Genomic DNA, 15626 nt, shown 5'->3' with positions numbered 1-15626 from the left:
ATAGAAATCATGACATAAATTTTGAAAAGTTGCAGCGAATCCTCTGTGTCCAGCATAAGGTTGTTTGTGCAATTCTTCAATAATTAATGTATGGAAGGGTTTAGTCACACACAATTTTTGTTTGAAATAAAGGAAGTTTTCTTGAATAGTGTATTCGAGAAATGTGTGTACAGAATTATCAAGCATGTGCAACCATGTCGTTTTGAAGTCATCATCATGTGCATAAGTGTCAGGCATAATGTCAAATGAAGTTCCCGTAATGGTTGATAGATTATTAAGTGAGGGTCTTCTACTCAAAGCATCAGCTACAACGTTTTCTTTACCAGTTTGGTATTGAATGTTGGGCTGAAAACTTTGAATAAAAGCGGCCCACTTAATATGTCTATCATCTATTAAGGGCTGAGAAAGTAAATATTTGATACTTTGTTGATCAGTTTTAATGATCAAGTCAATACCCATTACATAGTGTTTCCAAATTTTCAATGCATGTACCACAACAGTCAACTCTTTATCATAAGTACTGAACTTGGTTTCTGATGGTTTGAATTTATGACTTTAGAAAGCAATTGGATGGTTATCTTGCATAAGGACTGCACCGATACCTTTTCCACTAGCATCAGTGACTACCACAAAGAATGGTCTTTCAAAATCAGGCAATTGCAATACAGGTGCATTAGTCAAAGCATGTTTAAGTGCATTAAATGAGCTTTCTTGCAAATCAATCCATTCATAAGGCGTATTTTTCTTCAACAAGAGCATCAAATAATGTGATTTGTAAGCAAAATTACGAACAAATTTTCTATAATAGCTACAAAGACCAATAAAAGATCGTAGCTCATGCAAGTTTTTGGGTCTAGGCCATGATTGAATGGCTTCAATTTTCTTTGGAACGACATGTATTCCCTTACCTGATACAATGTGTCCCAAATATTCAATTTCAGATTGGAAAAATTAACTCTTTTCAGGATTCAAATACACGTGATTTTGTGTAAGCAGATCGAATACACGTATTAAATGTTGTTTATGTTCTTCTTCAGATTTACTGAATACCAAAATTTCATCAAAAAATACAATCACAAAATCTTGATGGTCAATGAAAATTCGATTCATCATGCGTGTGAATGTAGCTGGTGCATTTGTCAAACCAAATGGCATGACAAGAAATTCATAGTGTCTAGTTTGTGTTCTGAAAGCAGTTTTGTAGACATCATGTTCAAACATTTTGACTTGGTGATACCCTGATTTAAGGTCAATTTTGCTAAAGATGTTTGCCCCTTTCAGTTTGTCTATTAGATCATCTACTCTAGGAATAGGAAACCTATTCTTAATGGTGTTCTTGTTTAAAGCCCTGTAGTCGATACACATACGAAAGGTTCCATTTTTCTTCTTGACAAGAAGTACTGGAGCTCCGTATGGTGAACTACTAGGTCGGATTAGGCCTCGGTCAAGTAAATCAGTGATTTGAGTTTGTATTTCCCTATGTGCGGTAGGATTTACACGATAAGGTGCTCTACAAGGAGGTTCACTACCCGGTATGATGTCAATTTTGTGGTCTTCTGGACGTGATGGTGAAATTCCAAGTGGCAGATCATGCATGAAACAATCTTTAAATTGTGGGAGAAATTCATTGTGGGTGGAGTTACATGAAGTTTCCATTTCAGCAGAAATTTGATTTACCAACACTAGATATGTATTCCCCTGTTTTCGAATTGATCGTTTGGCTTGAGTGTGAGAGAGGAGTGGAAATTTTTGATGTGCCAGTGTTGCTTGGATGGAGAAATTTTTATTATTATGAGTGAGAGACATTGTACGTTTTTTATAATTAATCAACGGGTCAAATTCATGACGAAATGGAATTCCCAAAATCATATCAAGACCATGCAATGGTTCTACCAAAAATGTACGTGCTTGAGTGAACTCACCAATGCAAACTTCAACAGTGACTTGAGTTTTACAATTAAAACGTTGATTATTAAAAACAGTTTTGACCTTGTGAGGTGATGAAATTTCAGAGAGTGATAGTTGTTGTGCCAATCGTGTGGAAATGAAATCATGGCTACTACCATGATCTAATAGAATGGTGTCATTTTCACCCTTAACAATGCCTTGCACTTTAAACAAAGTGTGAGGAGATAAAGGAGTACCTGAGGATGGGTTGTCATCGTTATCATAATCAGGATCATATCCCTCACCGTAGTTAACTTCGACTTCATTGTCGTCAGGTGTAGCATCTTCAATGAGGTTAAGAGTAGCTCCATTGGGGCGGTTGTTGTTGAAGGGTTTTTGACTTGAATTCCTGTTGAGTCCATTTGAATGGCCATTGGATTGACCATTGCCCTTAGCATGACCATTTGGGCACTTATCTGCATAGTGACCATACTGAAAGCATTTAAAACACTTCACCTTTTTGTTACCATTAGAGTTTGGAGGAGAATGCTGGTTGAAAGAATTTTGGTTGCCTCGTTGCAGGGTGTTGTTGTTGTTGTTGCTCGTATGAGGTTGAGCAGTTGTAGGAGAATTGTCGAATCTACGTCTTTTGAAAAAAGTACGGCTTTGGTGTTTGTTTCTGTCAAAGTTAGTAGAGAAAGGAGGTCTCTTGTTGCGGTTAGTGTTAGCAGGTTGATCAATGTGAGAGGAATGTCCACCTTTCTTCTTTTCTGCGTTGAGAGCCAAATTAATAGCCTTTGACAGAGAATCTGGTTCGAACATATCTACCTCAGCACTAATTTGTAGTGCCAAGCCTGATATGTACTTTCGCTTTAATTTCCTGCGACTAACATGTTCAATGGCTTGCAATTGAATTAAACAATTCCAAAAACGGTCAGTGTAACCCTGTACGTCTTCATTTCTACCCTGTCGAATTAAATCCCATTGACGTCGTGCTTTAGCTTTGTACTGTGTGGGCAAAAATTGGGGTAAAAACACTTTTTTAAATGCATTCCAGGTGTGTGGTCTTCTTCCATGTTGTTTGGTGGCGTTCCACCACAATGCAGCACTGCTAGTGAGATAATTTGATGCACACTTTAACATTTCACGCTCGGGAAAGTCTTCATCATGAAAATAGTCATCTAGTTGACTAACCCATGCTAGAACCGTGCTAGCATCTTTAGTGCCATCAAAATCCTTGAAAGTAAAGGCTTTTCTGCTAATTTTGTTTTTCTTGGGTACCTGTGCAGATTCGGTGCATGCAGAATGCAATAATTTATCTTCAAGTTCTTGCCTTCGCATGCATTCATATGTGAGGGACTGTTGCAGATTTTGAAGTTGTTCCGCAATCGTGGGTGCCTGAGGAAGATGTGCCATGATTGCGTGCTTTTTTTTTCTTTTTTTTTGTTTGGTTTTTTTTAATTGATAGATAATACTGTTTAAAAGGGCTATTTGATGATATTTATAGATGCATTATGCGGAATAAATAAAAGAGAGTAAAATAAATAACAGAAATGAAATGTACTTAGCTGAGAATTTGCGGTGGCGCCCAGTCCGGAATGGCGATGTGCTAGGAAATTGCTAGAAGAGTGAGCGGTCCGATGGTGCGTCTGCGAGTCGGTCGAATTTCGTGGCTCCCGATCTCCCGTATCCCAAAAGCAATAGCAATCGGCAATATGATGGTGAATTCAAGACCAAGTAATCACCACAGTTGTCCCTTGATATATATATATATATATATATATTGTCATGTGCTTGCGATGATAATTGGTAACCGGTTATTCGAAGGTATGAGGTCATAGACAAGGTGTTTAATGGAAGTGGCTTTTTCGATGAGATCTCGGAATCGTCGACAAGGTTTATGTCTTTGGCTAAGCGAAATGGATTACGCTGAAAATCATGCCCAAATTGGAGCGAGGGAGAAACAAGGTCAATGAGCTTTGGGAAATTCAACCTTAAAGGTTAAGGCTTAAGCTCTTTCTTTTTCTTTTTATAGAGTGGGCTTACGGGACATCCACCAAAAAGATAAGTAAAGTAAGCCACACCTTTTAGCTTTAAAAGGTGTGAAGTACATGAATTAAAAGGGGAAGCAGACGGAGAGGGCCAGCGTCGTGGAGAAAGTGAAGAGAGGAGGGGGGGGGGGGGGGGGGGGGGGGGGAAACGCTTCACCTTTTTTGTTCTTTTCTTTTTTTAGGTACTCTTGTTTATGCAGACTTTGCAGTACTTGGTGATGGTCGACGACAAAGCTCCCTTGCATGCAAGAGATGTCTCCCGTGGTATTCGTCGGACCCTCAAGTTTTTTCTCTTGTTATCCGTTGGTGCTCGAGCTTTCGAGTTTGCAAATCCTCTTTCAAGAAAGCCTCCGAATATCTCACAAGCCTTCTTGCCGGTTAACCATGCTTCTAATCTCCTAATTTTCCTTCTTAATCCTCTTGCTTAAGCCGAAACCAACTCTTTTCGAAACTCATTTAAGCACATTAATGGCCACTCTTGTTAAGCTCCTCTTCAAAGTCTTCGAGGCCTTTTGCTTCTTTAACTCTCGTTATTCTTTCTTCATGTTAAGTATGGAGCCTGATTTACCCTTGTAATTTTCTATGGTAAAAGAGCACATTTATAAGGCCCCCATTATGAGGAGAAGCCATCGTGCGTGAAGGAAAATCACTCACCGGAAACCAAAATTTTCACGAACAAGAATCAGGGGCAACTTTAGAGGCCTCGGGAGCGGAGGCCCCCGAGACTTTTTTTTTCGCCGGAATATTCTTTTTCGCCAGAATATTATGGCCGGACGGCAGCCGAAAAGTGGTCGGAAAACAACCGATCGGTTGGCCAGTGGCCGGAAGTCAATGGCCGGTGGCCGAATTCAATGGCCGGTGGCTGAATTCAAAAGCGGACTTGTCTTCTCAAGGGCGGACACACATGGGCGGATTGGAGGGTCCGATTTGGACTTATTCGCACAAGGGCGGCTACACATGGCTGTCTCTCATAAGAGAGGGCAGCTCTTTGGCCTATAAAAGGAGGCCATTTCTACACACATTTCATAGTGTGAAGTTGATGCAACAAGGTGAGTGTGAGGTGGTGAGAGTGAAGCAAGGCGAGATCTCCATTAAGGGTATAATCCCTTTGTAAACTACTTCTTGTTTTGAAGTACTAAAGCCATTGAGTGGCTGCTTTTCCGTGGACGTAGCCCACATTGGGTGAACCACGTATATCGTGTGTACTCTCTCTCTCTCTCTCTCTCTCTCTCTACTCTATAATCTTTTGTGTGTGAAATTTATCTCTCTCCATTAAGTAATCTACTCAAATATCTATTTAGCTACGTCTTATTTCCTAACAACTGGTATCAGAGCAAGGTTTGCTCGTAGCTAAATTATCTCAAGGAAAGGATTCCTTGAATTGAGTGGGAGTTATGGCGGAGGAAGGGAAGCTCAAGATTGAGAAGTTCAACGGCAAAAACTACCAACATTGGAAGATGCAGATTGAAGACTATCTTTACCAGAAGGACCTCTATTTGCCACTAGGCGGTCTTGCGAAGAAGCCCGCAACAATGGCAGATGAAGCATGGATTGATCGAAAGGCACTGGGAACAATCCGGTTAAGCTTGGCGTCAACGGTGGCCTTCAATGTTTCGGAGATGAAGACCACGGAGGACTTGATGAAGTCACTTGACGACTTCTACGAGAAACCATCGGCATCCAATAAGGTATTTCTTATGAAGCGCTTGTTCAATCTAAAGATGGCAGAGAATGGTTCAGTTGCAGAACACCTAAATGACTTTAACACAAACATAAGTCAACTTCGATCAGTGAAAATCAATTTCGATGACGAAGTGCGAGCTCTCCTTATACTATCATCTCTACCGGATAGTTGGGACAGCCTTGTGATGGCTGTAAGTAATTCTATCTCTAGCACAAATACTCTTAAGTTTGATGATGTTGTGGGTGTTCTCCTAAGCGAGGAAATGCGAAGGAGAAGCACAATAGAATCATCAAGTGTTGCACTATCAATGGAAACAAGAGGAAGGCTTAAGGAGAGGTTCAAAAACCAAAAGGGTCGTGATCGCTCAAGGCAGAGCAAGTCACGCACAAAGTCAGTTCTTGAATGTTGGAACTACGGCAAGAAGGGCCACGTCAAGAAGGATTGCTGGTCCAAGAAAAAGAAGGAGACACAGTCTCAAGACAACAAGCCAACATCGGAGGCCAATGTGGTAGGTAAAGTAGAGCAAGATGCTCTAATTCTCTCATTAGACAATGTGTCTAATTCTTGGATAGTAGATTCCGGGGCTTCATTCCATGCGACACCACACAAGCAACATTTCCAAGACTACACCAAAGGTAATTTTGGGTATGTATACTTGGGAGATGATGAAGCTTGTGAGATTGTCGGCAAAGGTACAGTTTCTGTCAAAACTGCTAACGGAAATGAATGGAAGCTTAAAGATGTTAGGCATGTTCCTTCTCTTCGCAAAAATTTGATCTCTACAGGACAATTGGACGATGAAGGTCACAACATTGCATTCGAAAACAAACGGTGGAAGATCTCAAAGGGATCTTTGGTGGTTGCCAAGGGAGAAAAAGTCGATACACTTTACTTGTGTACTGTTAGCACGCAACCTTCAACTTGTGCAGCAACTACAGAAGTTGACAGTGCGGTGTGGAACTATCGACTTGGGCATATGAGTGCCAAAGGAATGCAAATCCTTCAAACAAATAAGCTTCTACCAGGTTTGAAAGAAGTGGACTTAGAGTTCTGTGAAGATTGTGTTTATGGTAAACAAAAGAGGGTAAAATTTCAAAAATCAGGAAATGAAAGAAAAAATAAAAAACTTGAGTTGGTTCATTCTGATGTTTGGGGTCCTGCAAGTACACCATCACTTGGTGGCTCATTGTACTATGTAACATTCATAGACGATGCGACTAGAAAAACATGGGTTTATGTCATGAAGAATAAATCCGATGTATTTTCCATATTTCAAAGGTGGAAAGCCTTTGTGGAGAATGAAATAGGTACCAAGGTTAAATGCCTCAGATCCGACAATGGAGGCGAATATTGCAGCCAAGCTTTTGAAATCTTTTCTGCTAGCAATGGCATTCGGAGGCAAAGGACAACCCCAAGGACACCTCAACAAAATGGGATTTCGGAAAGGATGAACAGGACAATCATGGAACGAGCACGAAGCATGCGGCTACATGCAGGCCTACTGCTTGAGCTTTGGGCGGAAGCTGTAAGTACGTCTATGTACTTAATCAATCGGTCACCCTCAACGGCATTGGATGGGGGGAGTTCCAGAAGAGGCATGGACAGGTAAACCGGTGAATTATGCATTTCTCAAAGTGTTTGGGTGTGAAGCTTTCATGCACATAGATAGAAGCCTAAGATCAAAGTTAGATGTAAAGTCCAAAAAGTGTTTCTTCATTGGCTATGGAGAAGGAGACTTTGGGTATCGCCTATGGAATCCTGAAGATGGTAAAATCTTAAGGAGTAGGGATGTAATTTTTAACGAACAAAATATGTACAAAGATTACTTGGAAAGAAAAAAAACAAAAGAAATAGGTGATGAGTACATGGAGCTTGAGGACGGTGAAGACTCAAAGACTGCAAACGGTGACAATGTGCAACAACGTCAACCAAATGAGGAGCCTCAACCTATTCCCCGAAGATCTACAAGATCAACTAGACCTCCAGAAAGGTTTGTTCCTTCCTTCAACCATCTCTTGATCTCAGATTCTGGAGAGCCAGAATCATACGAAGAAGCTATGCAACATGAATCCAAAGAAGAATGGACGAAGAGCATGCAAGTGGAGATGGACTCACTACATCGCAACCAAACATGGGAGTTGGTTGAGTTGCCTAAAGGTAAGCGGGCACTTCAAAACAAATGGGTGTACAAGCTGAAGGAAGAAGAAGGTGGGAAGAAAAGGTACAAGTCTAGGCTTGTGGTAAAAGGGTTTTCTCAAAAGAAAGGTATTGACTTTAATGAAATATCTTCTCCTGTTGTAAAAATGAACTCAATTAGGCTTGTCTTAAGCCTTGTGGCTGCTCATGATCTAAATCTCGAGCAAATGGATGTAAATACGACATTCCCTCACGGTGACTTAGAGGAGGAAATCTACATGCTTCAACCAAAGGGGTATGAAGTAAAAGGTAAGGAGAAAATGGTTTGCAGATTAAAGAAGAGCTTGTATGGTTTAAAGCAAGCATCAAGACAATGGTACTTGAAGTTTGATCGATGGATGTTGGATCATGGATTCACAAGACGCAACTCGGATCACTGCGTCTACACGAAGAATTTGGGAGATGGTAAATTCATCATCCTAATGTTTTATGTTGATGACATGTTGATTGCAAGTGCTAACATGCAGGACATCAAAGACCTAAAAGAGGAGCTGTCCAAATCTTTTTCAATGAAAGATTTAGGTGCTGCAAAGAGGATACTTGGTATGAAAATATCAAGGGACAGGACGAAGAAGACAATAAAGCTATCTCAAGAAGATTACATCAAGAAGGTACTAGAAAGGTTTGCAATGCAAAATGCAAAACCAATTTCTACACCTTTGGCTGGTCATTTTAAACTAACAAAGGATATGTGTTTAAAGACACAAGAGGAGATAGCCTATATGTCTAAAGTTCCATATGCTGCAGCAGTAGGTTCTCTAATGTATGCTATGGTCTGGACAAGGCCAGACATTGCACATGCAGTGGGAGTTGTGAGTAGGTTCATGGACAACCCAGGTAAAGAGCATTGGCCAGCTGTGAAGTGGATACTTAGGTATCTAAAAGGGACAACAACAAATGCTTTGTATTTTGGAGGAACTGATATTTTTCTAGAAGGGTATGCTGATGCAGATATGGCAGGTGACAAAGATACTCGAAGGAGCACTACTGGCTATGTGTTCACGGTTGGAGGCACAGCAGTAAGCTGGGCTTCAAAGCTGCAGAAAGTGGTTTCACTTTCTACCACGGAAGCAGAGTATGTAGCAATGACGGAGGCAAGCAAAGAAATTATGTGGCTTCACAGATTCTTAGAAGAGCTTGGATTCAAACAAGACAATTGTGTCTTGTACAGTGATAGCCAAAGCGCTATCCATCTTGCGAAGAACTCAGCCTTTCATTCAAGGACAAAGCACATTGAGGTGAGATATCACTTCATACGCACTCTTTTGGAAGAGGGAAAACTAAAGCTAAGAAAGGTGCATACAAGTGAAAATTCTGCAGACATGTTTACAAAGGTGGTCAACAAGGAGAAGTTGACCTTTTGCTCATCTTCAATCGGCATTCAAAGATAAGAAGCGAGGATGGAAAGCAGTCACAAGTTTGGTTTGGAGATCAGTCTCCAAGTGGGAGATTGTTAAGTATGGAGCCTGATTTACCCTTGTAATTTTCTGTGGTAAAAGAGCACATTTGTAAGGCCCCCATTATGAGGAGAAGCCATCGTGCGTGAAGGAAAATCACTCATCGGAAACCAAAATTTTCACGGACAAGAATCAGGGGCAACTTTAGAGGCCTCGGGGGCGGAGGCCCCCGAGACTTTTTTTTCCGCCGGAATATTCTTTTTTGCCAGAATATTATGGCCGGACGGCAGCCGGAAAGTGGTCGGAAAACAACCGGTCGGTTGGCCGGTGGCCGGAAGTCAATGGCCGGTGGCCGAATTCAAAAGCGGACTTGTCTTCTCAAGGGCAGCCACACATGGACGGATTGGAGGGTCCGATTTGGACTTATTCGCACAAGGGCGGCTACACATGGCTGTCTCTCATAAGAGAGGGCAGCCCTTTTGGCCTATAAAAGGAGGCCATTTCTACACACATTTCATAGTGTGAAGTTGATGCAACAAGGTGAGTGTGAGGTGGTGAGAGTGAAGCAAGGCGAGATCTCCATTAAGGGTATAATCCCTTTGTAAACTACTTCTTGTTTTGAAGTACTAAAGCCATTGAGTGGCTGCTTTTCCGTGGACGTAGCCCACATTGGGTGAACCACGTATATCGTGTGTACTCTCTCTCTCTCTCTCTCTCTCTCTCTCTCTCTCTCTCTCTCTCTCTCTCTACTCTATAATCTTTTGTGTGTGAAATTTATCTCTCTCCATTAAGTAATCTACTCAAATATCTATTTAGCTACGTTTTATTTCCTAACACTTCACACTCCACAAAAGTTAGCCATCTCTTTAAATCAAGTGCTACACATACCCGTTTTCGGTAGCCGATAAGAGAAAATTATTGAATTAATTTGCCAATTAATTCTCCGATTAAGCCTTGATGTGAAAAACTGTTGTTGCCAATTCGAGGGTTCCTCTTCAAATTTGAAAATTGATTGTCGATTTCTCGAACTTGATGCTCTGATACCACTGTTGGGAGAAGAGGGGGAGATCGACCGCTTAAAATATTCAACACAAGCTTTCAAGCAATCATCATCAACCTGTCCACTTCTTCTTCCAATTTCCAAGCACACACACTCACCTAGACTATGACACACACACACACAGTAAACATAGAATTGACATGGACATGCTTGTAAGAGAGTGTAAGAGATGTGTAAGAGATGGAGACTAGATTAGAGAGTACACAGCAAATAACCATAGCATAAGAGAGTAGAGAAGAGAATCTACAAGAGAAAGGCCTAAATCTAGCCCCAAACTCCACGGCACCTCTCTTGTGGAGTTGGTATTTAATATATTATTTTGAGTTTAAGGTGCCAAAAATTGAGGCCCCTCTTTTTACAACCACTTTACGTTTGCAAATGAGTGAAGCTCATTAGTTCTTGCATGACCCATAAGGGGAGTTCCCACTACAACTATTTACAGAGCCATAGTGGCTTATTGCAATGATGTTCTAAGATATTGTGCAAATATAAAATGGCCAAGAGTAATTGTCGTCGCCTCTTCATCAACTCCCCGCATTCCACTCTACAAAATCATCATCAACTCAATTAGTAAAATAAATAGACAGCACATAATTAACCATTACGCCAGCTATCCCAATTGCAGCTAACCACTACAACAGGAGGGTGCCCAGTCTCGTAACATTTTCTGTGTAATGGAAGGCTTTGCTGTAGCAGCATCTCAGAATGTAACAGCATCTCAGAACTAAAAAACTATCAAAACTTTTCATTTTTGTTGCCGACTTGAAGGCAATGTCAGGCAAAACTCACAAGGGTGGAAAATCCACACTCGCCATGGAGAATGATGCAAAATCTCCAAGGAATTTGGATGCTAATCCAACCACGTCGTCTACAACAACGGAAGCAATGATCATGGCTTACTTGATCTCATTATAAGAAACCGTCAACAAGCAAGGTGAAGAGTTGTGCGCACTTGCAATGGAGAATGGCACTTTAAGAGTTCTTGTTGTGGAGAATAAGCACCTCAAGAAGGTTCTTGAAATGCAAACAACACGCTTGATGCATCTTGAGAATGAATTTCAAGAATGTAAACGCTCTCTTGTTGACATGAATGTATTGAAAGAGCGCTTGAGCAAAGTTGAGAGTGATCATGTATTGAAAGAGGAAACAATAGATACAATACGACATTATGTATGTGAGATGAGAAATGCATCCAAATCATGGGCTGATATATGTAAGGACAATGTGGTTTCTACATCTCCTATCACGCAAGCCGTTGTCCAAGCAAAGAATGTAGAGAATGTGGAGACTCAAGAATTGCAAGAATGACAAAAACGCTCAAAGAACGTCGTCATTCGTGGCATCAAGGAGGAAAGCATGGAAACACCCCAATCTCTTGCGATCGCTATGGAAGAGTTTTTTGCTACACACTTTGGCATGTCAGGAATCATGGCTTATGGTGCACATCGAGTTGGAAAACAAGGAGTCCCTTGCTCGGGAGAAAGACCTATTGTATGCACCATGGCTGATGAGGTAAAGAGAAATATCATCCTTGGCAATAGTTGGATCTACCTCAAAGGAACGGGTTGTAATGTATATGAGGATCGCCCTCTTATGCAACAAAATGTACGTCACAAAGAATATGAGGAAAGAAACAAGAATATTAAGGTGTCATCTCAAGAAGAAAAACCGCTTGAGGAGGATGCAAATCCACCCAACAAATAGGGACACATGATCTATGAGACCAACTCACGCTTGCGAATAAGCTTTTGGAACTGTAACGGGTATCCATGGAATGCGGGAATTGGCATTGATGAGCTTAACAATGACTCCGATGTGATACTTCTTGTCGAAACATGGGAGCATGATGTGAAACGAATTCTTGGATTTGACAAATACGATGTGCATTTTTTGATGTGGGCCAAAAATGCAAAGCAATGAAGAGGCCAAGGAGGCGTAGCATGTATGACCAAAAAGGGTTTGAAAGATGTTTCCATTGTCAAAGAAGATACGTATAAACGCTACTTATAGCCGAAAATGAGCCCACCAAATGGTCAAGTCATGTTTGTGGCTGGTTGCTACATTCCTCACTATGACTCCAACTTTTATGCTCGCTTGGATATGGATAGAGATCAGCTCTTTGTTGAACTAGAGGAAGACATTGCTCATTACAAGGATCAAGGTGAAGTCATTGTTTTTGGAGACATGAATGCTCGCACAAATACGTTACAACACGACACACAAGTCGACATGCTGCATGTCTCAAGAAGAACGGATGACTCATACATGTATAATCGAAGTTCTAATGATGCAAAAGAACTGGATCACTATGGAAAGTCACTTCTAAATATGTGCAATAGTATCGGAATGCTCATTGCAAATGGTGTATCTCTATGGCAAGGCACCAATGACTTTACATGTAGAAAGCACAATGGTGATAGCGTGATTGGCTATATGTTGTTCTCGGAAGCCACTCTAGAATGCATACAAAGCTTTACACTTGGTGAATGGAATCCGGAATTGGATCATAGGATGTTATGTATTGACCTCAAGTGTGGTAAACGGCCCAAGCATGTAGCCTCTAATCATGATGTGAATCATTTGTACCTACGTCTAGACTTCAAACGAGCACTTATATATGCTGATATGGTGGACCAAATGTTAATCATGATAGAGCATCAAGAGAGCCCAACATTAGAATGCAAGTGGAAAGTTTTCAAAGAAGTAATTTGCTCTTGTGCGAAGGAATGCTTTTCGGTGAAACACATGTCTTGCAAAAGGATGCAAGCAAAGGCAAGGAAGTTTACTTGGAATGTTCACACACATACAAAGCACGTGTTCAAAAGAAGAGGAGAAGGTGGGAAGTCAAAAAACAACTTCTTTTAGCGCAAGAGAAAGCACATGCATGTGGCAAGTTTTGGCAAAATCTAAAAGGCAAGCGCATTGAAAGCTTTGGTGACTTGACCCTTGAGGATATGTATATGCATTGCAAGAATCTCTATGAGTAACCCAATGTTGATAAGATGGACTTTTGTAGCTCCCTTCCGTTTATGTCCCCCTTCTTTACCATTGAAGATGTATGCCGCGCACTTGAGAAACTTGCTACTCGCAATGGAGGGGACCTTCAAGGTGTCAAGGTTGAAATGACGATATTGGATATGCGATATGTTTAACCTTGCACTTCAGCATGGCATGCCTCATGATTGGAGTGCAAATTGGATCAAACCTTTGCACAAAGGAGGAGATGTAAACAATGTGAACAACTATCGCACTATAATGATTGGTTCTTTGATGGCAAAGTTATTTGGATGTATCATGGAGATGAAGATAAGTGAATGGGCTGAAAAGAATGGCAAACGTGCGCTTGGCCAAGCAGGTTTTCAAAAGCATCATAACACTATTGATCACCTTGTCACTCTTCGAGTTCTTATGGAAGAGTCTCGATCGAAAGAAAAAAAGTTGTATTGTTGCTTTGTGGATTTCAAGAAAGCTTTTGACATGGTACCGCGAGGAAATCTTTGGAGACGTATGCAAAGCCTTCAAGTGCCGAGAGAATTTATGCATGCAGTCTTTCGCATCTACCAAAAAGTGATATGTCGACTACGTATGGGAGATGGAATTTCAGCATTTTTTGCAAGCACCATTGGTGTCAAACAAGGATGCCCACTTTCCCCAACCCTCTTTGGGCTACTTATTGATGAATTAGAATTCATGGTTCTTGATTTTATGTAGCAAGAAAGCATAGAAGAGGTTAAGATCGGAAATGCGGTGATCATGCTTTTGCTTTATGCCGATGATGTAGTGCTCTTGGCACATACCTTAGAAGATGCACAAAAGCTTATGAGTGTCTTGGAACACTTTTGCATACATAGCGGGCTGATCGTGAATGAATCCAAAACCAAGGTTATGCTTGTAAAGACCCTCAATGACGAAAATCCATGCAGTGTATACAACAATGGGCAAGTTGAAGTGGTAGATCACTTCAAGTACCTTGGCCTTGAGGTTCCATCCAATCATAAATGGAAGGATTGTGCAATGCGTCACTTGGAAGCCAGAAAGAGGTCTTATTATGCATTTGAGAACATGTGCAATGCTGGAGAGGTCAAGTGTTGGGCTCTCAAAAAGTACCTCTTTGACACATTGGTGACACCGGTGCTTCTTTATGGAGTGGAGGTGTGGGGTGGAAGCATCGGGAAGTCTACTTGGAAAGAGTTTGAGAATATCCAAAAGCATTTTCTCACCAACTTTCTCCAAGTCAAGACACAAACACCCTACATACTCTTACTTCTTGAGTCCGGATCGCTTCCCATTGAGGTCTTGGACATGCAAAGGGTTGTGGAGTACATCTACTCCCAAGTTAATGAGGCCTTCTTACAACGCCAATGTATCACGGATTGGGAGAAATCCGGAGGTTCTCGCTTCAGCCATTACACCACACACGTTGCCCTAAACTACAAATCTCTCTTCTTCTCCGAACGAGGTAACCGAACCCATCTCTACATCCTTGAGCCCATCCCATTGAGTGCGATCCGCACCATTGCCTCCATTCGTCTTAGCTACCATTCTCAACGCTGCGAGACAGGACGTTGGGGCACTGGCGAGGAGTCTCGTCGACTTTGCACCTTATGCCCTCGTCAAGTGCGAGAGAGTGAGCACCACACACTACTTGAGTGCTCAACTTTTGACCACATTAGGTCCTCTTTTCCCCATATATTCAACCATGAGCTCTCCTACAAACCTTCCTCTCCCAACCACGATGTGGACTCTCTATTGCGATGCTCATTTCAGCCATTTTTGAGCATCGAGAGTCACTTATGACCTCCACTCACACCACGTGACATGTTCATTTGGTCCCATAGGTCATATTTGACCTCCGAGGATGATAATAAAACTATCTATCTATCTCTCTCTCTCTCTCTCTCTCTCTCTCTCTCTCTCTCTCTCTCTCTCTCTTTCTTTTTCTCTTGGTGGACGAGAAGGAAAAGAGGAAACTTAAATATGATTTCTCGCTTGCTCTCTCTTGATCTTTTCTTCTCTATTGGCAAAATAGAAGACAAAGAAAACAAAGAAAATTGCGAATTGGCTTTAGAGATTTGACATCGGCTTGTTTCTCACCTCTAGTGTACGTCATCTGTTGCAAGCTGCATAGAGGGTGAGTTAACTCTAGTGTTTGCTACCATACCAAGCATATGTTGAGATGTCGAGCTCTACACCTTGAGCTGGCATCCACTACGGGTCTTGGCCGCTTACGGCATTTACTCACTGGCGCGTTAGGTGACCGACACGGAGGATCTCTGCCAGTGATTCTACAGCTGGACTACACTTATAGTGCCAGCCTAGTACGCTTCTAGCGAGTTCACACTTAGTGACCG

This window comes from Adiantum capillus-veneris, chromosome 11 (assembly GCF_014529385.1).
Source record: "Adiantum capillus-veneris isolate H3 chromosome 11, ASM1452938v2, whole genome shotgun sequence".
NCBI lineage: Eukaryota > Viridiplantae > Streptophyta > Polypodiopsida > Polypodiales > Pteridaceae > Adiantum > Adiantum capillus-veneris.
This window is presented reverse-complemented; position numbering follows the sequence as displayed.